Genomic DNA, 26,246 nt, shown 5'->3' with positions numbered 1-26,246 from the left:
GACCTCAGAGACTTAACCCCTCCTAGCTGTGTGACCCTGGGCAAGTCACTTAACCCTAATTGCCTCAGCAAAAAAAAAAAAAAAAAAAAAGAATATTTGTTAATTATCATGCAAAATTACTTTTTATAGTAGCTATATTGATAAATTATTCTTCTACTAATTTCCATAATAAAAAGAAAGTTGTTTCTGGTAAAACTTTAAAAAAAATCTAAGTACAAAGCACAGCAAAGCTAATATAGTGACAAAAACAATTAATTTGAAGGCAGGAGATTCTTAGTTTTAAATCTTGTTTCTGACACACTGTGTGACCACGATCAAATAACTCAATTCTCTGGGCCTCAGTTTCCTTATCGTAAAATGAGAATAGTGATCCCTGTTGTACCTTCTTGAAAAAGTTGTTGCGTGATGCAAATGGGATAATGTCAGGGAAGTTATTGCCAGTAACTTTTTGTTGAAGGGATGCTTGTGTTTTCCTTGATGTCATTTGGAGCTGTTATTTCAGTCCCTTTTGCTCATTGATATTTTGTGAGCAGATTTTGCTGAGTGTTTCTGTCCCTGGCTTTAATAGCTGTCAGGGACTCAGAGGAGTTTTCATAAAAGAACCAGATGGATCTATGTTGCATAAAGGAATAGGTCATTTAATATGGATTTCTTTAGCTCATACAAATAGAGGCTCAAGGCCGCAAATGAAACACTTGAGTGTAGGCCCCTGAGGGAAGGCAACAAAATAAAGTTACAATCAGGATTTTTTCTGAGACCTGAGGTAGAATCATCTTTAAACATAAGAGGAAGAGTGTCAGTAATGGTCTTGACACGCCCAATTCTGACAAGCTCCTAAATAAACTCCTTGATACTTTTTCCAATAAGTCTGGGATGGGATACCAGGTTAATAACTACCTTTATATGAAGGTATCAATCTCACTGGGCATACTGGAAGTCCTGAGTATTATAGGAAGAAAGAAGGTTCTCCTTCAGGGAAATCTGATTAGGTTTTCACCTCTTATGTCCCAGGCAAGGAGTTACTAGTTATGAGTAGGAAGGTCCACTGGGACAAACAGAACATACAAGTATGGTTTATAAACATTTCCAGAGAAGGGCAGGAAAAGAGAAGGATACCAATATCAGAATACCTGAAGTGAGATTGACTGCCACAAATTAATCTAATATATTTTAGAAAGACTTGTAAGTTTTAGATGGTCACAACTCCACACTTCTGATCTTTTCCTCTAGATAGGAAACTGCATTTATAACTCATTGATGGACACAAGCAGCTTGGACTACTCCCTCTTAGGATATCCCAGAATTCAGTAAACATGATTTGGTATTCCATGCGTTCCTAAAATAAGGGGAAGAAACTTTGTTCAGAGTCCAAAGGTCTAGTCCTGTGCTATTCCCTCGTTATTCCCATTCTTTTTTTTTTTTTTTTTTTTTTTTTTTTTACCCAAGTTGAATTAACATAAGCCAGGTTGAGAATCTTCTGAAGTCCTCCCAATTTTCTCCATCTTCAATTCCCTTAAACACTTCCTTAACATTAGCAAACTTTCCGACTCACTAACCACTCCTTCTCCCAGGTTAATAAATTCATTGAACATTATCAGCTCTAAAATTGGACTCAGGGGCCACCCCACCATTAACCTCTTTCTATTCTAAGCATCAGTCATTTATTTCTGCTCTCTGCCTCTTTCTTTCAAGCGGATTTTAATGATGCAACTTTTTACCTTTTGCCCTATTTCCCAAGTCTCACCCCCACAAGGATGTTTTATGAAAATCCAGTGTAAAATCCCAAATGGATGGCTTCTCTCATCCTCTGTGTGATCCTTCATTTAGATCCAGGATAATGAGAGAAAACTCCAGATGGGCATGCAAAAGTTAATGCATGAAAATATCTTAGTGCTTCAAGTTGCTCCTTCTCATTTTATCCACAGGCTTTCCTTGTGACCGTAGGCAGATGCTTATTGTGGTTATTGATTTATACCCATCTCGAGGCTTATCAACTGCTCAGGAGGGCTGTTGTTTTCTGTACATATTAACCACACATTCTCTCTTGAAACCATCACCAACAATAATAAAAAACTCTTTAGCTTTTTTTTATTTTTTTTCAACAAAGCTTCTGACAAGTGAGTCTATTCTCATTATCTTAACATCTATCTTGCCTTGTAAAAATCCTGCAGGTTTATGATGCATCCCTGTATCCCTCACTACCTCCTCTTGTTCTTCCCCATAAAGCTGCCACTTACGCTAAAACAAGCTTGATCGGATTGTCTGATCACTCCAATTCATTACCAAAAACCGGGGCTGCAGACACTAAGGCTGGCCCGCTGCGGCAATCCGTCCCTGCCTGCGTTAGAGAGGGCATTAGTATGAGAGTTTAAGAGATGGGCTGCAGATGTAACACAGGCACAAAATTACCATTTGTCTCTCAAGAATGAGAGCCATTTTAGAGCCTTAATAGTATGGTCTTCATCTTTATTTGTGCAGAGGCGCATGGCCCTTTTTGGTACTCTCCAATAAGGCCATTGCCTCCGGTCACCCACCACACTCTTTTCCCCCAGTAAATGGACAATAATAGGAATGAAAAGTAGCGGTTCACTTTTAGTGTGAACCTACAATCCAAAACCCTCGGTGACCTTCTTTCAAAGCTGTTTTAAATAAATGATGTATAATACAGATACCAGGAGAAGCATGAAAGGAAGAGGTGATATTTGATGCTGATGGGAAGCAGTCTTCCTGGAAATTCAATGCTCTGTCACCTTTAATGATCTTTGGCTCTCCCTCTGACTGAGTGCCGCCTGTTCAATGGGCAGATGCTCGAAGCAGTGCTGTTGGGCCCTCTATGAAGATGAGATCACAGTTGTCACTCTCAAAGAAGAAACTTTTCAAATCTAGGAGGAAAGGGGGAAGGGGCGTGCAAGCTGTGGGGAGGAAGGATGAGAGAATGACTGGATACAAGGCAAAAGGCACTGGAAGTCACCATTTCAGCATCCATGATGGAGATAAGCCAAAGGGATACTTCTCGGACAATATTAGCTCCCCATGTTCCTCAGTCCTGTTACCATGACCTAAAACAAGAGCAACTTGAGGAGTCTGTGATGGAGGATTTTGTGGCTGCGTAATTTCAATCATGTCTAATTCATTTAGATTTTTTTTGGCAAAAATAACATAGTGGTTTGCCATTTTCTTCTCCAATTATTTTTTACAGATGAGGGGAACTGAGATGACTTGCCTTGAGTCACACATCCAGTAAATATCTGAGACTGGATTTGAATTCATGAAGATGAGTCTTCTAGCTTCTAAGCCCAGTGTACTACCTAGCTGCCTATGATGGAGGATTAGTACAGTTTCATGTGCCATTTAGTGGGTGGCCTGGCACTAAGGAATTGTGTTAATATTTATCCTAATTCCCAATTTCAATTTTGTTCATTGTTGAAGAGAACTGTATAGCATTGAGCACATGTAGATAATCTCCAGTTCTTTTCTCCAGTCATCACTAGTAAATGATAATACCTATCATTTAATTTCACTACAGGATTTGCAAAGTGATTTACATATGTCGTTTCACTTGATTCCTCACAATAACCCACTAAAAGCGGCAGTTTCTTATCCCCATTTTACATGACCCAGACACATGAAAGGAATTGTCAGAGGTTCCATGACCAGTAGGTGTTTGAGGTAGAATTCAAACTCTTTTCCTCACTCCAACCTCAGTGCTTTAGCTATTAAGCCATATAACTGCCTCCAGTTACAGTGAATGGGACTTTGGAGGGGGTAAGATTCCTCTCCAGAGGCACACTTCCTTCCTATTCTCCACATCACCATTTCAATGCATCATCCCTTTCTGGCACTCCCAAACTGGTCCCAGCTTCCATCACTGTGGTTCTCTTTCATATCCTTTTCTCCCCATATGCTATGTTGATGAAGTTCATTCTCTCACAAACTAGCTCCTTTCCTAATAAAATAGCATCTGAAATTAGATTGTCTTATGAATTCTCACAGTACCCCAACCCAACTTTTATGCCTCAGATGAAATAATTCCTGGTCCTTGCTCAGTTTTCCTCTACCAGTATAGGAACAACTAGATGGCAAAGTAGATAGAGCTCCAGGTCTGGAATCAAGAGGATTTGAGTTCAGATTTGATTTTACATACTTACAAATCACTTAAACTCCTCTTAAGCTCCATTTGCCTCAATTTCCTCATCTGTAAAAATGGAAATGATAATAGCGATTACTTCTCAGGATTGTTGTGAGGATCCAATAAGATAATAGTTATCAAGGACTTAGCACAGTGCTTGGTTCAAAGTAAGTGCTATAGAAATGTTAATTATTATTAGCTGTTATCACTCACAACTAGGCTCCCAGTTTATATATGATGCCTCCTCTTTTACTTTTAACTAAAAGTAGTTAAATATCTACTATCTGTGTAAGAAATGTTTCTTGAGGGAGATATCCAAACTTCTTTTCCCCTTTTATTTTACCTAGAAAGTGGCTTCATTTCTTGTTTCCTTTGTCTCAGAGTGTCTCATTTGACTTAACTCCCTGTACTGTGAACTTTCCAATCCAACATATTTGGAAGAGTGGGTTTTTCACTTCCTCCTTTACAAAATGGTGTGGGAGTTTTCTTAGGACATCACATAGTGTACATTGTCAGTCAACATTTCTGTATCCAGTGTTTTTCCTTAATCGTGTTTATCACCAAATACCATTCTGTTTGGAATTGTGTTTTTGGTTAAGTAACTATAATGTAAAGACAATAATTAAATATATATTTTAAGGTGGTTCTTTTGTCCAATTAGAGAACACTATCTATCTATAAGATTCTTAACAAGCAGTTTCTATAAAGAGGAAGTTTTTCACACAATTCGTTACTATTGCTCACTGACTCTTTGGTCTTTGGTGTGTTCCTCAAGAAATATCTCCTTTTCCCCCAAGACCCATACTGGTCTATGATTCCAACCCTTCTAAAAATACTACTTATGTGCCTCAAGAGAAGTATTGTGTTATAGTTGATAAATAACTTATTTCAGAGTTAAGATCTGCCTCTGACATGTAATGACTTGTATCCCCTAGCCAGTCAATGAACATCTCAGTACTCTAAATAGTTTTCTCTCTAAGACATTAAGTTGTAAGGGTGCTGACCTGCATTGATGGAGGGAAATTCCTCACCTGGGAGTTCCTATGTTATTATTTACTCTTTGTTCTCAAAAAGAAGAACATGACATCAGGAAGGTGATAACCATGACACGCAGGTGAATTGGATTTAAGGGAGGAAGAGCTGTGCAAATTCACCAGCTCATTCCTCTGGAGCTATCTGAATCCAGTGGCCAGATATAGAACAGGACAACTGGAGGTAGACCCATAGGCAGTGAAAGGCCTTGGCCTTTTTAAACTAAGATCTTTAGAGGGGAATATGGGGGAAGGTTCTCATATTGATGAAGCCACAGGCCCAGGCCCAGTCCTGTGTCTCAAAATTCCTTTATCCCATCTTAACACTGAGAAACTATGGAAGTATTTGTCAGGGACTGCTATCCTGGGTCTCTAAACTTTGAAGAAAATCAGTGTATCTTGGTGAAAGTATCCTGGAGAAAAGCTCTTGGAGACAATGTGGGCCCCATGAATTGCTCTCACTTCCAGTCCCTGTGCAGAGTTGTATTTTTTGTGAGGTGAAAGGTCTGCAGTGTGTCCAGGGATGCTGAGAAGATTTAAGACCTTTGTGGGAATTTTAAGAGTTTATTAAACGAAAATAACCCTTTCCAGGCCTTCTTGGAAACCATCAGCAACTGAGGGGAATCAATGTCATTTTTTTCTTGGTATTCTTAATGACTAACCGAGTGTCTTATACAAAATAGACAACTGAATATGTGTTTGTTGAATGAAAGAATACATGAATCAATGAATCATACCTCCCTTCCCTTCCCCACCGTGGCTTTCCAGGATTGGGAGTCACCTAGAGGAGACATGAATTTATCTAACCACTTAATTGGCCCACACAGCTCTGGCTAGTCTCTATGGGAAACAGGAACCCCACAGGGATCCAGTATTCAGTAAAGCCTAATACTCCACTCTCAGAAACACAGGACTTCACATTTGTCAAATACATTTGACCTTCTTCCAATCTCCATGACTATCAAACGTTGCTCCTTTCCCACTATTCCCCTCTAGCCAGAGTCCCAGGCATCCTGCCTCTATTATTATTTATCCTCATTATAATGCAAATTGGTATACACTATCATTGAACAGCACTTGTTCAATCCAAGCTTTGAAAACCGATTCTTTAGGTTCTATAAACCTGGACAGCTGTGAATGAATTAATGTTCAATTTAAAACTGTAGAAGATCTTCGGGCTGGACTCTGCTCTCCTGTCGACCTGTCTGTCACCTTTCACTGATCCAAACAAATTAATCCCTTAAATACCAGACTAGAATGGGTCTCCTAGGTTGCCTTTGCATTTATTAACATACCTTCTAGTTTTAGTAAAGCATTTCCTTCCTTTCCATATGCAGCAATATTCTGTGAACCGCAGGGCAACACTCTATTTTAGGCCATCCAACTACATTTATGAAATGATACTTTATGATATTATTGGATTTTAAAGGTAGTCTTTTACCATTTGAAAATGCAAGGTGCCAAATCTAATAGAGTTTTTTTGGGGGAGAGGGTGGTGTCCATCTGTGGTCTTGTATTATCATCCAGACACATTTTCCTCTATTCTAAATAGTTGTGCAACCAATCTGAAGTACAAATTGAAGGTGATAATTGCTGTATTGAAATTCTATATAACTTATTTGTCACCCAAGATTGCAGGAGAATAGTGTGTTATCCTGTCAGCACATTAATTAAAGAAGCCTGGGGTAGCTCTTCTAATTGCTTAAAAGCCAAAAAACCTTATGTAGTTGGATCTTCACTTGCAAGTGTCCTAAAAGTCAAAAGAAGATGGTATCCATGGCTCTCTTGCATATTCTGTAATCTATGCTCCGTCCCTATTGTGCTTTAGTCTCTGATCATACTCAATGAATAGATGTAGATTTCAGAATTATGCCTTTTTGGTTATTTTTCAAAAGAACTGAGTAAATGACAAAACCTTTAGTTTAATTGTGACCTTTTGTTTTTAAATAGTTTGTGTTATAAACATAGTATTACAACTGTACAACCAATTAAACTTATTTTACAACTATTTTACATTAAAATAAAATAGTTTCATTATATAAGATTCTGGACAAATCACTTAAGTGTTTCCCCCTTTTTTCTGCTTTGCTTCTTTAAAAATTTTTTCTTTTACTTATAATATTTTTGTTTTTAAATATAGAGACATGCATTAAGAAATGACTTCTACTAACTCTGGTCTTTACCACGTTGGCTTCTAGTTTTTTGTGGCAATGATGGTGTTCTTCATCAGCATGGTGGATAGAACATTCACCCTCAGGGACCAGAGTGATGTGGTTGTGTAACTTCTTCACTTCTTTATTATTCACGTGTGCCATAATTTGGAATTGGCAAAGATGGGATTGCAAACCCAATTTATCCTCACATCAATAGCAACAGCTGCTTCCTTGATCATATTTGCTGAAATTAGATCAGGGATGTTTGCAATATTTTAATTTTTTAGATCACTTCTTGGAAGTTTCCATCAAGAATTTTTGGTGGTAAGAAAACATTGTATACCATTAGAACAAAATTATGTGATGATCAACTGTGATGGTCTTGGTTCTTCTCAACAATGTAGTGATTCAGGGCATTTCCACTAGACTTGTAATGGAAAATGCAATTTGTATCCAGAGAGAGAACTGTGGAGGATAAATGTGGATTAAAGCATAGTATTTTCACTTAAAAAAAAAAAGAATTTTTGGTGATGCAGCTAAGTGGTGCAGTGGATAGAGCACCAGCCCTGAAGTCAGGAAGACCTGAGTCCAAATCAGACCTCAGACACTTAACACTTCCTAGCTGTGTGATCCTAGGCAAGTCACTTAACCCCAATTTCCTCAGCAAAAAAAAAAAAAAAAGAATTTTTTGTTATTCATTTCTACCACTTTTTGACTTCTTTACTCTCTTTAATTATTGGTGCTCTCTTTCACTCTTGAGAGTTGAGAGTAATGGATAGACCTCAGATCCATTGGTAAGTTGGGAGGATGTCTACCCCAAACATGTGAAAACTTCTCCCAGCAGAATGGGGAAATGAGAAGAATTTGTTGTGATGACCATAAATATGGTTGAAACATATGCTATTTAATGCATATTAAATAGTTATGCAACTCTGCCTTACTTAAATCTAATTCATTGTGAGTTAAGACATTATGCCATAATGTCATTCATCCTCTTTGAAAATAAAGAATGAACAATAACCTGCATTCTGTATTACACTCAGCTTTTAGTAGAATATAGGGTTCTTGAAGGTGGAAATTATTTTTCTCTGTCATTTTTTTCCTGTGGTTCTACACAGTGCCTGGCAAGTGAAAGATGCAATGACTGAGGAAATAAAAGATTCAATCTTCTGACCATACGGATTTATTAAGCAATGCATGCCAATTAGTCAACAAATCACGACTAAGCCCCTTCTGAGCCTTAAATAAATAAGGACCTCAAATAAAAAGGAGACAGACTTTCATACATTAAAAATAATTAATCAAATAAGACCAATCAATTAAAAGAAAACAATACAATATTAGATAATCTGACTTCTAATTAGATGAAAGATTAAGGACTTTCCAAGTTGGAAGAGAGAGAGTGAACAGGTGCAGTTCCCTGAATTTAGAAAAAGAGGTGTCTGGGCACCAAGTGTCTATGAATAATCAGAGGAACATGGAAACAATTACGGATTGATCACTAGGACACTGGTTTTCAGAAAAGTTGTATGGGTTGTTTGAGATGTACAATTGTGAGATAACTCCTTGTAGCAATCTTTGGATCTGACTGGGTTTCTGCTCATCATAAGCCAGTTCTTTAGTTAAGGGTCTCTAAGCAGCAATAAAAATGGTCCAGCTTTCTAGACACCCAGGGCTAGGTTCAAACAATAAAAAAGATTTTCTCCCAGTTCCCACAGTTGAGTGATGTTTTTTCATGACAGAAATTGGACTAGATTCATAATTGAATAGAAAGGAAACTGACCTAGCTCCAGAATTAAATCACAAGATGGAGTCAGTATAGTCTCATAATTAACCACTTCTGTCCTAATTCCTTCAATTCCCTCAGTATACAGTAAGTATGTAATAAATGTTTGTAAATTGATTGAAGATCTTGGTTCTTACTTTTTTTTTTCTAGTTCTGACCTTTTTTCTCCTTTTTTATTATTTCATCTTTAAAGATCTCTCTATATTTCTCTGTTTTCTTCATATTTGATGACCTTAATTGTATTATGTACCACATTTTATTTAATCATTCTATTCCCCTTCCCCCTCCCCCATTTGATTCTCTTGTAACTACAAATATTTCTACGACATTTTAATATATACAGAGTTATTTATGCTACCAGGGCATCCTGAAAGGGGATTATTGAGTCAAAAAGTAAGAATAGTTTTTGTAACTTTTAATTGCCAAGTTGTTTTGAAAGGGATTCTAGTAGCTTGTAATTCAATTAGCAATAAATGAGTATACATTTTTCCACATTGAAGTTTCCCTGTTTTTAATTATTTTGGTATCTATTTAAGTGGCATGGAGTGATGCCTTAAAGTTATTTCAATTTGCAAGTCTCTGATTATTAGGAAAGTTGAATATTTTTTCAAGTAATTATTAGTAAATTGAGAGTTTTTCCCTTAAAAATTCTCTCTTTAAGAGCCATCTACACCCAGAGAGAGAATTGTGGGAACTGAACATGGACCAACACACAGCATTTTCACTCTTTCTGTTGTTGTTTGCTTGCATTTTGTTTTCTTTCTCATTTGTTTTCCTTTTTTGATCTGATTTTTCTTGGGCAGCAAGATTACTATATAAATATGTATACATATATTGGATTTAATATGTATTTTAAAATGTTTAACATATTTTGGATTACTTGCCATCTAGAAGAGAGGGTAGTGGGAAGGTCAATGTTGAAAAATTATTCATTCATCTGTTTTGAAAATAAAAAAGCTTTAATAAAAAAACAAAACAAAACAAACAAAAAAACCTGTAGTCAGAAATGAAACTGAATAAGGAAAACATCAAAAAAAAACTCTTTATATTCTTATACTTTATCCTAATTTTATTTTGAACTCTAGAAATTAGAACCCTAATCATTAGGGACACAATGAGATTATAGACCTAAAATGGTCTTCTGGGGTGTTTCTAAGATACCTTAAATTTTGCCTATGATTAGAAGTTTGCTTCTCACAATCCACTGCCCTAAAAGGAAGGACTTGGGTTTTTTTTTTTTTAACACTTCTTTATTTCCTGATTAAGAACACTATTTGAGACTTATGAAATTGTGTCATGAGTTGCCAAGGGAGGTTGTGTAATCTCCTTTTCTCAATATTTTAAGGAAAATGTTAGGTAACTTTTTAAGGCAACTTGATTAGTGTTATGTCTACAGGATGGGCTTAGGTCACAGGACCTCTTCTGGTTATGTAGTCCCTGTGATTCCATTATTCAGAGTTTTTCTTTGAAGGGAGTTTTGTTTTGCTTTATTTTACAATGATACATTCAGACTTATGGGAAAGAAAAACAGTCTTCATGAAATTATTGATTCTCTGTAATAACCACCCCCCAAACTTTAGTATCATAGATTTAGAATTGGAAGGGACTGCAAGAAGCACCTATAGAAAACCTCTCTCTTTAAACAGGGAAAGAAATTGAGGTACACTGAGGGGAAATTAACATATTCACAATTATATTGCTAGTAAGAAAATGTAAATCCAAATCTCTGGTTCCAAATCCCCACAGCTTTCCATTCCCTCCCAGTGACAGTCAGTAACTATTATGTTTCCTTCTACACACACACACACACACACACACACTCCCTCTCTGTGTGTGTTTCTCTTTCTCTGTGTCTGTGTTTCTTTTCTTTCTCTCTGTCTCTGTCTCTCTGTATCTGTCTGTCTCTGTCTCTGTCTCTGTCTCTCTCTGTCTCTGTCTTTGTCTCTGTCTCTCTCTCTCTCTCTCTGTTTCTGTCTCTGTGTCTCTCTCCCCTATGTCTCGAGCTCTGTCTATGTGTCTCTCTCCTTCTGTCTTTCACATTAGAAAATTAGAAATACAGGGGGGAACTAGACAATGTAGTAATAGAGCACTGATCCTGAAGTCAGGTGGACCTAAGTTCAAATCCAGCCTTAGACACTTAACACTTACTAGCTATGTGACCCCTAGACAAATCATTTAACCCAGTTGCTTAACCTCTCAAATTATAAATATATATACGTATATATACATATATATATTCATTATAAATATAAACACACACACATGCTCTACAAAACTATCCCATAGAACTGTCATGTTTTAGCAATGTTAAATGTAGGAAGCCTATTGGACATTCAAGTAGAGTTGTTTATTAAGCATTTGGAAATGTGAGATTGAAGATTAAAGGAGAGGTTAGGATAAGTAGAACTGAGAATCATCAGCTTAGAGATAATAGTTGAATCCATGGGAGCTGATGAGATCACTAGGTGAACTAGTATAAAGCAAGGGTCTGTAAACTATAGCTGGAAGGCCAAAATCTGGCCCACCACATGTTTTCGTATTTATAATTTTTGTTTTTTAAAGATAGAAAAATTTATAAATTTTTATTTTTTAATTTAATAGTAAAAGTTTAATTTAGTTTCATAGCAATATGTAATTTAATTTAATTTAATTTTTAGTTTTCAGCCAGGGTAACATAAGCACCATAGGCAAGATTTGGCTCTCAGGCTGTAGTTTACTAATGGCTAGTATATAAAAAGAGAAGAAGGTTGATGATAGAGTCCTAAAGAACACTCACTACTAGTGGGAATGACCTAAATGAAGATTCATCAAAGAAGGCAAGAACAAGCAGGCAGGTAGTTGGGAGGAAAATTAGGGCAGAGTAGTGTCACAGAAAGCTAGAGAGAAAATATGATTGAAAATAGGATGATTAACAATGTCAAAGGTTGTCGGAGAGATCAAGATGATGAAAACAGAAAGAAAAAAAAGGCCATTAGATTTGGTAATTTAGAGATTATTGATCATTTTGCAAAGAAGAGTTTTGGTTAAAGAATGAAGTTGAAAGCCAATCTGTAAAGGCCTAAGAATAGTGTAAGAAGGAAAAGAAACATGGGGGTGGTGAGGAGAGAAGGAAGGGATACACTTATTGTTGATGGCTTTCTCCAGTTTAGCCAAAAAATAGAGGGAAAGTATGCGATGAAAACTAGAGTGGATAACTAGATTAAGCAAAAGTTTTTTGAGAACTGGAGAGACATAGGCCTGTTTATAGCAGTAAAAAGAAGCAGTCAATAGACAGAATAGAAGATAAGTGAGAAAATGGAGATGATATGAGATCACTGAGGAATATATTCAGTTAACAACATGCTTAGGAGTTTCATCTCAGAGTAGAGTCCTCTCAAGACCTTTGGCAATCCAGATTAAAAGACAACTGAAGACAACTTGAAGAACTGGAAGTTATTCTCCTTCCCAGCAGACCAGACAGGGGACCTAGCATTATGGACTGTTAGGAAACTGAATTGTGCTCATTAACAGAAGACTGAATGGTGATGAAATGACTTTTCTCTACTTCTTCAGGGAGGTAAGAGACTAGGTAAGAGCCATGCTACAATGGAATAATGTTATAGTTTCTGCAGTAAGCAAAAAGTCAGTTAGGATGCCTGCCACAATGGAATGGCATTTCTCCTTTTCCCTCCGAAGACAGGAGGTAAAGCAGGAAACTTAGCCTGACGGAAGAATGATTTTCTTCTTTCTCAGAGAATCAGGAAGCCAGATAGCACCTCTTTTTGCACAATGGAATAGAATTTTCTTTTTATGCAAATAGGTAGCTATAGCAAACAATGCTAGATACAGTCAAGAAGACCCAAGTCTAAATGCAGTTTCAGACACTTACTAACTATGTGGGCAAGTCATTTGACTCTTTCATCAGTTTCCTAAACTGTAAAATGGGCATATAGCACTTACTTAGCTGAGTTGTTCTGAAAATCAAATGAGAGAATATTTTTAAAGCACTTAGCACTGTGTCTGGTACATAGTAAGCACTATATAAACCTAGAAGGAAAGTACATGAACAATGTAGCAAAGCTAATTTGTGGCTCTGAATAGCAGCCCTTTCTATTTTTCAAGAACAATCCACCTCATGTATCATCTGTTGTTCAAAGCTACTTTTTTGCTATTCTGAGGCTGCTGAAGCAGCATCAAGCTGCTTTAGCACACAGCCACCCTTGATAAGGTGTTGAAACAATGTTATGCTATTTCAGTGCACCAGGGCTCTGATGAGCTTCTTCCTTTTAATCTGTTGATAGTAAGAGGGTCATTTAGTCTTGCCTCAGGAAGCTGTCCCTGCAAATAGCTGGGGTTTTTGCTTTCTCTAATCAACTCTCAGCAAAATGATACTTCTCCAGTGGGACCTGCTTAGAGTAAAACAGCCATTCACTATCCGTTTCTCATTCTTGAACCATGCACTAACAGGCTATAAAGAAACCTCCCAGAATTTTTCCCTAAACATTATCAATAACACTAGATTGCAAGAGGGTCCCCTTTCTGGGCAATCAGCTATCAGCAGAGCAATGCTTCTCTTCCACTCATCCCAGCTCCAAGCAAAACATCTGTAACCTCTTCTGGGTTGGATGGAACTTGTCAGATTTCATATTGACTTCTATAAGCAGCTTCTCATGATGCCTTCTATGTCTTGTGTTTCTGGCTCCTTTTTATTCATCTTATTTTTCCCACCTTATTTCCTTCTGACCAATCCTATCAGCCCCCCGCCAATGCTTCAAATCAGCATCTTGTGGTATTTAATGACTGATGAAGCTAAAAAACAACAACAAACTACTTTTTTTCCTCAAGGATGATCTGAATCATACAGTCTTTATATAATCATCTTAGAATCCCTAACTAGTTATTTAATATAGCCATAGTCTTCAAATTTCTGAAAAATCATTTACAAATGAGTTATCAGACCAAAATGAACTATCCTTAACTTAATCAATGGACATTTTTCAAACAGATCCTCTCCGTATCTTTATTTGAAAAGCAGTCTTTTCTCAGATCTTCAGAACAGTCTGTGTCTCTACTCAGCTTTTTAATATGAGAGGCTAGGCTTCTTCCCAAATTTCTTTTTTAAATTTTTCTTCCTCACACAGTTCTATCTTCCTTTCAGCAACCTTAATGTCCTTATATGAAAGGCACAGTTACCATATATATTTGTCACTGCATTGTAGTCTGTCAAGATCAGTTTCAATCTTAATTGTCATCCATGGTGTTAGTTTTCCCTCCCAGTTTTGTTCCGATCACAAATTCAAAGGAGAGCTATGAGCTTTTTCTTAGTTTCTCTGTTCTTCAGGTGAAAGCTTTTTCAAATGATCATTTTGGATCATAGTATCATAACTGTAAGGAGCCTCAGAAGCCATTTGTTTCAACCCCCTCATTTTACAATTGGAGAAATTGAGTTTAAATGACTTGTTCAAAATTGAAAAAGTAGAAAATAACAACTATAGATTATTTTATAGCATGATTTTGAGATCTTGCACCATTTCAGATCACTTTGTCTTGGATAAGCTTTATATATTTTTCTCTTAAAATGTGATGGTCAAATTTGAAACTATGTCCAAAGGGCTACAAAACTGTGCAAACTCTTTGATCCAGCAGTGTCTCTACTGGGTCTGTATCCCAAAGAAATCATAAAAAAGGAAAAAGGACCTGTGTACAAAAAAAATTTATAGCACCTCTATTTATGATGACTAAGAACTGGAAATTGAGAGAATGCCCATCAATTGGGGAATGACTGAAAAAGTTGTGGCATGTGATTGTGAAAGAGTATTATTGTGCTATAAGAAATGATTTAAAAAACTGGAAAGACTTAGATGAATTGACACAAAATTAGTGAGCAGCACCAGGAAAATGTTGTGTGTAGTAACAGCAATATTGTATGATGAAAAACTGTGAATGTCTTAGCTATTCTTCTTAAGACAATGATCCAACACACTCCCAAAGGACCCATGATGAAGCATGCTATCTGCCTCCAAAAAAAGAAATGATATTGTCTAACTTCAAACTAAAACAAGCTATTTTCACTCCCTTCTTTCCTTTCTTCCTTTCTTCTTTCCTTCCTTCCTTCCTTCCTTCCTTCCTTCTTTCCTTCCTTCCTTCCTTCCCTCCCTCCCTCTCTTCTTCTCTCCTTTTCTCTTTCCCTTTCTTTCCTTTCCTTTCTTTCTTTTTAAATTTGTTTTTTTAAACATCTAATTGGTGAAAAATATTAGCAAACATAGTATTTTATTATTTTGCAAAAAGAAAAAAATGTAATTTTCAAGTTTAAATTCAGTACTCCATCCATGTTTCCCAGTGAAAAACACAAGTGAGCTATTATTACTTCTTTTGGTCATAATGCTTTCTGGTGCAGATGTGACATTTTTTTTCCTTTAGTGGGTAGAAATTGGTATTGCTTAATTCATTTTGTACTGGTAAATGTTTAACAAGTGGTTTTCCTATAGGCATATAGGCATGACTCTTAATTTTAATCTACACCAATTACATTTTCTCTATTTCCGTAAGTCTGGAAAATCAGTGTAATAACAAATCAAGCCCTTATTTCCAGAGTTTCACAATTTTTGAGGTATGAGTACTAATTATAAAAATTAACAACAGTGGTCTCAAAAATGGTTTTGTGCTGGCTCCAGAACGTCTTGTCTTAGTCCTTTTTTCACATTCTTCCCCAACTTTTGCTTTCTTCCCAAATCAACCACTAACAATTGTAACCTTTGTTACAAACAGACCAACATGACTGAATATCTTTCCAACTTTTTCTGCTTTCTCAACAAAGGCAGCTCATTTATTATGCTAGATTAAAATAACAAGCAAAAAAATTTTGGAGGGAATTAAGAGTTTTACTTTCTTAATGTTCTTCTTTGGTGACTCATAAGTAAAAATGCTTCCCAAGGATAATAATATCTTTTTTTTCCACAAAATGTAGAAGAAAAATAGGAGAGTATAAATGCTAAGACAGTTGTAGAAACTAGAATAGAGAGAAGGTAGGAAAGACCCAAGAGAGACCCTGGATTCAAGATTTTGCTGTAACAGCTAATCTAGAAGGCCTATCTCTTTAAATAAAAAGTTGAATTATGTTTTTTTTCCAGATAAATCTACATCCAGCAATATCAAAACAAAAATTAAAAGGCTAATCTGGTGAATGTTTTATCCTTGCACAAATGTATGTTCTTTGGAAGTAATAGGGGCATGTTGGTCATGCCCAATAGATTCCCATCTGACTCTATTGCCTTTAATGGCTCAGGCAAAGAAGATACATTTGGGTTAAACCCAGGATGTCAGTATAATAGGAAAGTTGTTCATAATTACCAATATTTCTCAGAAGCCTGGTCTGTGGTTGGAATAAGAGGAAGGAAGAATATTCATGTGAGCAAGTCTGCAAGGACACCTTTAAACTCAGGATCATGATGACCTTGTAACCAGTAGGGCAAATGATTGGATCTGAGAATTCTCCACAGATCTTAATGTTGATGTGAGAGACTAAAATGAAAGGAGACCAGAAAGAATCAAACTTTTCTCTGAAACACTAAGTAACCTCTATGAGATTCAAATTTGTGACCTCTTTGTTATCAGAACCATTCATTTATTCATGTAATCACTCATTACTCAGTCACTCAACATCTAGTTAATAAGCACAGAGCAAAGTACGTATGGAGGGGAAGAATACAAATGTAGTTATGACAGTCTCTGCTGTCACATCCCAACTGAACTAACTGGCCCAGAACCGAAAAGTGTAAGAAAGAAAGAAATATAAATAAGAAGACAATAGATTGGATTCTTACTCAAAAAAGAAAAAAATCAGATGTATTCACCATCTTTTTCTGTCTCTGTATCTCTCTCTCTCCCCATTTCTGCTTCCTTTTTTCTCTCTTCTTCCCTCCTTTTCTTTTTCCCCTCTCCCTTTCCTTTTGCTGCATTCCCTCTCTCTGCCAATTTCTCTCTGTCTCTGTCTATGTTTCTCCCTCTTTCTCTCTTTGGTTCTCTGTCTCTATTTCTATCTTTCAATTAAAATCAGGTAAGCAGAGGATAAGTCATGTCTAAACTTTATATCTCCCCCATTACTAAGCAAAGTGTTCTATACATTGGAAGTGCATGACAAATGTTTGTTCAGTGAATCAATGAATGGTTGAGGCATACGACATTTAAGTGAATGATGGAATTCCAATTCTATGATTCTTTTCTAGTTATTCACTCTCCGTACCATCCTCATCCTCACTATTATCACAACCTCTAGGAGCTTTGAGGTCTTTAAAGTGCTCCACACACATCATCTTATTTGATTCTCACAACACCACCAGGAAGCAAGAGTTCTTGATTTCTCCATTTAACATTTGTGGAAAAGAGAGAATAAGTGACTTTCTAGGGAAAACAGCTAGTGAATGATTCAGAAGGCATATCAAATGGAGTGGGTTCTTTCTGATTCCAAGTTTGAACTCTATCCTCTATGTCAGAGGTTTATTACATGACACCACTGGCACAGGGGCATCTGATTATGTTCCACTGTCTAAGATATTGCTCTGAACAAGGACTTAGAGGGTTCAATAGGTCTTAACCTAGTATTATGGGGTAATTAAAAGCATCTTTTCCCCATGGAATGAGGGATGGAAATCAGTTCCAACTTACATGAACTGATGCTAAGTGAAGTTAGTAGAAGGAAGAGAAAACAGTATACAACAACAAGATTATATGATAATCATTCTGATGGATGTGGCTCTTTTCAACAATGAGATGATTGATGCCATTTCCAATGGTCTTGTGATGGAGAGAGCCATCTGCACCCAGAAAGAGGACTGTGGGGACTGATGGTGGGTCACAACATAGTATTTTCACTTTTTTGTTGTAGTTTGTATTTTGTGTTCTTTGTCAATTGTTTTTTCCTTTTGGATCTGATTTTTCTTGTGCAGCATGATAATTGTGGAAATATGTAAAGAATTGTATATGATCAACAAATATTGGATTGTTTGCCATCTAGGGGAGGGGGGAAGGAGGGAGGAAAAATTGGAATGCAATGTTTTGCAAGGGTGAATGTTACAAACTATCTATGCATATGTTTTGAAAATAAAAAGCTTTAAAAAATAAATCAGATTCATTGGTTAGAGCATTATCTTAATGAGTCAAACAACAGACTTAAATCTATTAAATTCCTACAGCTCAGTTCAAATAGTAGAATCAAAATAATTTCCTGTCCTTAGCCCCCCTGCCCCTATAATCCTTGATAATCTTCTCACAAATACATCCTCATTTCCAAGAAGGATCTGCCTTCTAAGACTATGGCTGCTCCACTGTGAAACCTACCTGCATTTATGTTAAACCTTGTCTTTCTTCCAGAATTTAAGTTAATTTTCTTTGGAGATGCACATTAATATGTTCAGGCTGGTCTAAGGCCAACATAAGTCATCTTTTCCAAAGGCAATACCTATGAACCTTTTGAACCCAAACAGTTAAACAGCCCTGCCAAGAACAAGATGCTTTATTCTTGTCTGTCTTCAGGGTCAGATCCATTAGATGTTTAATTCATATGATACTCTTCTAAGAACAGGATTATGATTCCTATTTCAAGGATCAGGAAACCAAGAGAAGGAGGTAAACTAACTTATCCTAGGTCACAGGAGGGATCAGTGTCAGAACTAGGATTACCATTCAGAAAGCTCAGAGACCTTAGCCTAAGTTCATCTCCCACAGAATTGGTCTACTGCACATATATTGTCCCACCCTTGCTCCCACCCCCTCATAAGTCTATGATCATTCAAACAGCTGTGAGCAAATGGAAGAAAAGACTCTCAAGCAAAATCCTAGAAAATGTCTGGGATACAGACATATGCTGACAGCAGGTGGGCTTGAAGATTTAAAGTATCTTAACAGGCAGTTTCTATTATAAGCAGTTACTGCTCAAATACTATAATGCTTTCCATATGGGGATAGTAAAACACTTTGCTAACCTTAATTAGGTCTCACCTTGTGAAACAATCATTCCAACACTTTAAAGATGAGAAAAATGAAGGAAAAAGATTGTTTAAACACGCACACACTATATACATATATGTATGTGTGTATATAAGTTAGGATGGCACTGAGCTCCCTGATTTCTTTACATGTTCAAGGGATTTTTTTTTCAGTCTCTTCTTCCAATTCAATTCAACAGATTTTATTAAGCAACTATTATAAGCAAAGCTCTACGGTAGGACCTGGGGTCTCAAAGACAAAATGAAACAAAACAAAATAATCCCTTGTCTCAAAGAGCTTCCAGTGGATCAGAAGGCAGAAGGTGGTGGGCAGAGGGGAAAGGGCAAGATGAAAGGAGGAGAGACAGAGGAAGGGAGGGAGGAAAAGAACTAATAAGAGGAGGAGGTGAGGATTCTCATAGGAAATGGCCCATGAACTGAACTTAGAATTCTAAGAGGCAGAGGTGAGGAGAATGTGTATTGCAGATATTGCTCAAAGAAACAGATGGTGGAGATAGAATGCAAAATTCAGGGAAAAGAATAAATAGGACAGTTTGTCTACAAACTAAACAGCCTAAAGCACATATACCCATACATATACACACACATATATCTGTATTATACAGATAGATAGATATATATATGGGGGGTATATGTGCTATATATATATATATATATATATATATACATATATATTATATATATGTATGTATATGTATGGGCTGTATATATACAGATATATGTGTGTAAAATATATATATGGAAAGGTAACCTAGAAATAGAAATGAAGATTTTTAAATGACAAGCATAAGACATTATCTTTTACTCTAGAGAAACAAGTAGCCACAATAACCTTTGAAGGTCAAGTCCAATGTCAGTCACCAAGCAGTTATTAAGGGCTTATTATATGCTAGGAATTGTGCTAATTCAGAGCTCTGGGAATGCAAATATAAGCAAAAAGAAAGACAGCTTGCTTTCAAGGAACATACATTCTCAAAGGAGACTGCAAAGAAATCCTTTGAGGTTGTCAAAGAAGAATACTAAAGAAAAGGGTATTTTTCCTTTAGTTTATCCATAAAAGCAGGACATTGGACTGGGATGAGTGCAGAGAGTAATGTACTTGTGTAGGGCATGGTGGAGAAAAAAGTATGGAGGTAGGTGAGGGAGGTGAGAAACAGAGTCCAGACAGGAATAAAGGAATGTATGTGACTGGCTCAGGACTTTCCTCAAAATGGAAACTCCAAGAAAAAGATGAACCAATCAGAGCATGAGAAGGGGAGGGAAGAAGGAGGGAGAAGATGATCCTCCAGAGTGAAAAAAAAATAATAACTACTCATAATGGTGATAATGAAAATTAAACCGTCCTTGGCAAAATCAACTAAAAACAGACTGACAAAGAAGTGAACAAAAGATTGAATCATATATCTGTTTATATAAATAGAAGTAGGTTAAGATCGCAATTAAAGACCAGTTTATTGCCATTAGAAATTACAGAAAAATAAAGAAGCCCATACTTGGTTTTTGAGGTAGGGAAACTAAATAGAATATATTGCTCTTTGTATAAAAAAAAATTGCACCTGCCAAATACCAAGTAAGACACAAACTGGTAGCTAGAATCATTCACCAGAAATTTGCTATTTTTTATAGTCACACAACGAATCCCTATACTTTAAATCCCCAGACCTTAAAATATGCTAGAGAACTTAACCAATCAATTGTGTTAGACCTGGATATTCCCTCTGAATAAATTGTTTCTTGCATCCATCTGGATATAACATTGATCCGTTAAAATTTAAGGAAAACATTTTAATAGACATCATCTTGCCAAATATGCATAATCTTTAGGCCACATGGAATAAAAAGCTTTTTAAAAAAAATAACCTAGTAGAAAAGTGGCAGGGCAGGGAGAAAGCCCAATTGTCTCTGGGCACATAAATAGGTAGTGTACATATTTCTATTCTGTCTGCTACTAGAGTTCTATAGAAAATTCTTAAAGGGAAATTGCAAAGGATAAGTTTACATCCTAATACTTTATTCAACTGCAAAAAGCAGCTATTTTATCCAACTGTAAAGTAGTCTATAGAACATTAGATACAAAAGAATAAAGTAGGATAGAAAGTTTTTCCGGGAAAATTTCTGTTTTAACCTCAAGATAAAAAAAAATATGAAAAGAATGAGATGATGGTAATAATAACTGCCATTTATTTGGCACTTAAAGGTTTACAAAGTACTTTATATACATCATCTCACAGCTACTCTTTGAGATCAATATTGCAGGTATCATTATCTCCACTTTAAGGAGAAGTAATCATGATCATACAGATAGTAAGTATTGGAAACATGATCTACGTTGTGCCAAAGATGTGAGGTGAGGGCTTTGGAGCAAGGAAGCTCTAAAGGACCCTACCAAATTAGATTCTTTAATCCTAATGTAGCACCTTTTCTAGACTCACATGGACTCATACTTGAAGATCAGGATTCTGAAGTGTAACTGAATCTTAGAGTGGGGAAAGCTAGGTAGCACAGGGGCAGCTAGGTGATAACAGCAGATAAAGGTATTGGGCCTAGAGTCAAGATGACTGATCTTTGTGAGTTCAAATCAGCCTCAGATATTTCCTAGCTGTATGACCCTAGGCAAGTCACTTAAATCTGTTAGCTTCAGCTTCTTCATCTGTAAACTGAATTGGAGAAGGAAATGGCAAACTAGTCCAGCATGTTTGCCAAGAAAACCCCAAATAGGGGAACTAAAAATTTCATATAACTAAAACTGTTCCTTGTAGTGACAAACCCCAGTTATAGTGATGAGCCCCAATTGGGGTATTCCTCATTATCAATCAAGAAGTTGGCATTGATTAGTTTTTGTTATAGGAATTTATGAGAAGATATAAAAACAGTATAAAATAATTTCCCACCCAACCTTCCATTGGGAGCATTCTTTCCCTTGCAAACATAAGCTCTATAGGGAGAATGGACTGGTATTAAAAGTACATAGGTAGTGAGCCACAAATAAAGGGAATTCTTTGGGCAAAGTGGTACCTGGAAAGTCTCGAACTTTCCTTCCTTTGTGGATTTGAATTTCTCTTTGTCCTAGGATTGTTGCCCTTCTAGAATCTATAGCCAGTATTTCTTTGTGCCTCAAAGGATCACATTTCCTAAAGTTGTTTTCATTCTGTCTTTTCAAATCTATCTTCACATGCTTTCTCTGTTGTTGGCCACTACTATTCTGAAAGACACTGCTACAATCTCAAGTTGCTGATGGGAAGGAAGAGCAAATAATGGAGATAAACCCTTTCTTTTACCAAAGATATTTCCTATCAAGGACTTGACTGGCACTCCTCCACCACTAGACTAGCTAGCTGTTTTATTCAATGTCCCATGGGGTATAAGTGATTCTCTTCAATCAATCACGAAACATTACTTATGTGACATTATCTGTCTTTATCCAATGAACTAAAGCCCCTGTGAGTCTTTCAAATTGATTAAGGACTTATTCATACTTAGTCACTTTTGATTAATTGATTCAATTGAGATGTCTGGTACTTCTCTGATTAATTGAAAATAGGACAGACTTTAACCCTTTTGTCTATAGGTGTGATCACCACGAAAGTTTCTGAAGTTAGAGAGAGAAGAAATCCTTATTGATAGTGAATTTTGTTACCATTAGCAAGCTAACTTGAGTTTTATTAATTTCAAGATAATCTCCACTTCCCCCTCCGACTCTGGAGAGTTTAAAGGTTAATGTTGTCAAAGGAGAATATGGTAGGAGATGGAGTCTTCCCTTTAATTTGCTCATACAAAAGAATTCCAGAGTCCTTCAAGTCTATTTCAATGCCACAACCTTGACTTAATCAAAATAGAAGGAGTCTAGGTTGAAAGCTAGAGTTTTTTAGGGATCACAATTATGTCTAGGTGATTATGGGCAACAATTCAAACTGTGGGGATGGTCTGGTTCTAGTAGAAATAGTAAGAGATAATCACAATAGAAAATAATCAAAAATTAAGCACCAGGATAACATTTCAATGTACAGAGTGCAGAGAAGTGAAGATGTTGCAAGGACACAAGCTTCAAATAACAAACCTCTCTTCCAATAATTGGATTAGAGAGACAAACCTCTTTTACTATTAGTATGTAGGTAATTAAGAGAATCTTAAATTTCTCTTCATTTATGGTACCATCTTCCAAAACTTCTCCTAGTTTCCCCCAGTAGCATTGTTTAACTGGAAAGAGAGGCTGAGAGTTGGTTATAAGAGAATTGCAGAAAAGGAAGGAAAAGAGAAAGAAATAACAGAAAAATAAAAAGAAAGGAGAGATGGCATAAAAGATTACTCACAGATTCAAAATCGCTTTAAAAGTACTTGTATTACCTTGGAGAGCTATTTCCTTTACAGATAATTGGGGTTATACATATATTTTAAAGATTTCATAATTTCTCTCCCTATTATTAAGAATATTTATATGGAGATATTATCCTGGAATCTTTAGAGTTCATCTGAACTCAACATTTCAAATCTTGAACTTGTCAGTTGTGGCATCTCCTATATGTAGTTGCTATGGAAATGATAAATCCATCCTAATAAAACACATATCTTCCTAATACTTAACAATTTGTATGAAAATATTTTCTGCCTTGAACTGAATAGTTGTTTTTTTTTTGTTTCATGGATCACAAATGAAAAAAAAATTATTATATTCAGATATATATATACTTATATGCACATATATGTGTGCCCTCTTTATTATATTTTCTTAAATTATCATGTTTATCCTAAAGCTATGCAGAAAGAAAACTGATATAATGGATACCTGAGTTTGAACCCTGCCTTAGACATTTCCTAGCTGTGTGAATGCAGGCAAGTTATTTAATTTTTCTCTGCCTTAGTTTCCTTATCTCTAAAATAGGGATAATAATGTTACTTTCAGTCCAGGGTTATTGTGAAGATCAAATGCATTTTCATATGTAAAGTGCTTTACAAAGTTTAAAGTGCTATGTAAATTTTAGTAATTATGAGGAGGGTGAGGAAGAAGGAGAAGGATAAAAAGGAAGAGAAGAAAAAAGAGGAAGAGGAGCAGGAGGAGGAGGAGAAGGAGAAAAAGAAAGAAGGAAGAGGTAGAGGGGGAGGACAAAAGGGAAAGGGGAGGAAGAGAAAGAAGAGGAGAAGAAAAATTATTTTAAAGTGTATTTTTATCTTGAAGGGGAATCTAGATTAGTTTGAAATTTGGCTAAAATATGGTTTTGTTTTTATTTTTATCTTATTTTTTACTATTGCTCTTGCTTCAGAACACTAATGTGCCTATCTAAAAATTCAGTCGTATAAGAGTCAAATGGAGCAAGGTATAGCATCAAAAAAATGTGTACTTAGATAAAAATAATACTAGTTATATTGATTTTTTTTACAAAGTGCCTTTTTTTTTGTATTATTTCATTTTATCCTTACAAAAAAATCTGTAAAGTAGTATTATTATTCTGATTATATAGATGATTAAAATAAGTAAGGTAATAAGTTTCTGGGGAGGATACAAAGAGTGTGAGGCAGGATTTAAAGTCAGGTCTTCTTCCATTCTGTCCACTACATCACCTTGTTCTGATGAATACTAATTATTATTATGATGTAAGGAAGTTTGGGTTTCTTTCTGTGTCTAGATTTACAAATTATATCATTTTGAGCAAATTGGTGATCTTTTTTGTTCTTTGGTTTCCTGATGTATGTAATGGAAGCAATAGCTATAAAACAAAAAATTTTTTATACAAATACAAATTACTTTTCAAAAAATATACATTCATAACATTAACATTCATAACTCCCTTTGGGGGGGGAATGGCTTAGATTATTATGCTCTATGAATGTGATAGAATATTCTTTTTTTTTACTTAAAGCTTTTTATTTTCAAAATATATACATGGATAATTTTTAATATTCATGCTTACAAAATCTTGTATTCTAGATTTTTTCCTGCCCTACTCCCCACCCTCTCCCCTGGATAGCAAATAATCTATTATATGTTAAATCATGCAATTCTTCTAAATATATTTCCACAAATATCATGTTGCATAAGAAAAATCACATCAAACCAGGGAAAAAATGAGAAAGAAAACAAAATGTGAGCAAACAACAACAAAAAGAGTGAAAATACAATGTTGTGATACACACTCAGTTCGCACAAACTCTCTTTGGATGCAAATAGCTCTCCTCATCAAAAGACCATTGGAGGTGGCCTGAATTATCTCATTGTTGAAGAGAGCCACATATGATGGAATATTCTAAAGCAATAAGAAATAGCAGATTTGAAGATTTCAAAGAAATTGGGTAGAATTGTACAGACTGATAAAAAAACAAGGCAGAATTAAAGAATAAAAGAATAATAAACACAATGAGCACAAAAAATATAAAGAAAAATGAGATAAAAAGACATTAAAATTCAAATGAATATAATTGCCAATTTTGATTTCAAAGTCCTGACAATAAAACATGTTTTCATTGTTTTAATAGAAAAGTGGTAGATTTAGGTGCACAATGCTATATGTTTGGTTGGTGTTTTGATTTGTTTGCTTAATTGTCTTGCATTAGTAGGTAGGGAATGATCATTGGGCATTGGCAATGATATTAAAAATCAATGAATAATATTTTAAAGTAGAAATGTAATTTATTATAGAAAATACAGTGTGTATTGATCAGGTATAAGTATAGCATTGATATAGATAAGCCAAGAGCAACCATGTGGCAAAATTATTGAATCAAAGAACTATTAAACCATAGTTAGAATTAATAATATAAGAATAGAGCAGAGCAAGATTGTGCTTCTGTAACTATTTTCTGACTTTGGACAAGTAATTTCACTCATCTGGTTTTCAGTTTTATCATCTTCTATAAAAGATGATATCAGCCATTTTCCCCCCTACTAGATTAATTTGGTAAAATAGAATCAATAGAATTTGGGCCCCCCCAGCCCACAATATGCATATTTTCTCCCTCCATCCCCCTTTCCCATCTGAACATCAAAGCCCAGGTCATTATCTTGTCTTTCCATGAAACCTTATTTAACTACTCCAGACATCACTGTTATCTGAACATCTGATCTCTTCATAGTTTAGTAACTGATTCTTTTCCAGAATACTTTACCTCTCTATTTAGATTAGTCTCCTGGAAGGGATAGGTAATATTTCCTTTTGTTTTTCATTTCCCACA

The 26,246-nt window shown here is 35.8% G+C and overlaps 1 long non-coding RNA gene across 2 annotated transcripts in view; it reads right to left on the bottom strand.

Moving 5' to 3' along the window:
• Positions 1 to 617: 617 nt before the first annotated feature.
• The window catches only part of LOC127540398 (uncharacterized), a 37,260-nt gene continuing 11,631 nt past the window's right edge, over positions 618 to 26,246 (bottom strand). Inside the window, exons 3-4 of one of the 2 annotated variants that reach the window (XR_007948128.1) lie at positions 4,149 to 4,195; positions 618 to 2,912 (exon numbers count right to left, since the gene is read on the bottom strand). This is a non-coding gene — a long non-coding RNA (uncharacterized LOC127540398). The remainder of the gene's footprint in view (positions 2,913 to 4,148; positions 4,196 to 26,246) is intronic. The other variant, XR_007948129.1, reaches the window with a different exon arrangement.

The sequence above is a fragment of the Antechinus flavipes genome, chromosome 6, assembly GCF_016432865.1.
Source record: "Antechinus flavipes isolate AdamAnt ecotype Samford, QLD, Australia chromosome 6, AdamAnt_v2, whole genome shotgun sequence".
Classification (NCBI taxonomy): Eukaryota; Metazoa; Chordata; class Mammalia; order Dasyuromorphia; family Dasyuridae; genus Antechinus; species Antechinus flavipes.
This window is presented reverse-complemented; position numbering and strand designations above follow the sequence as displayed.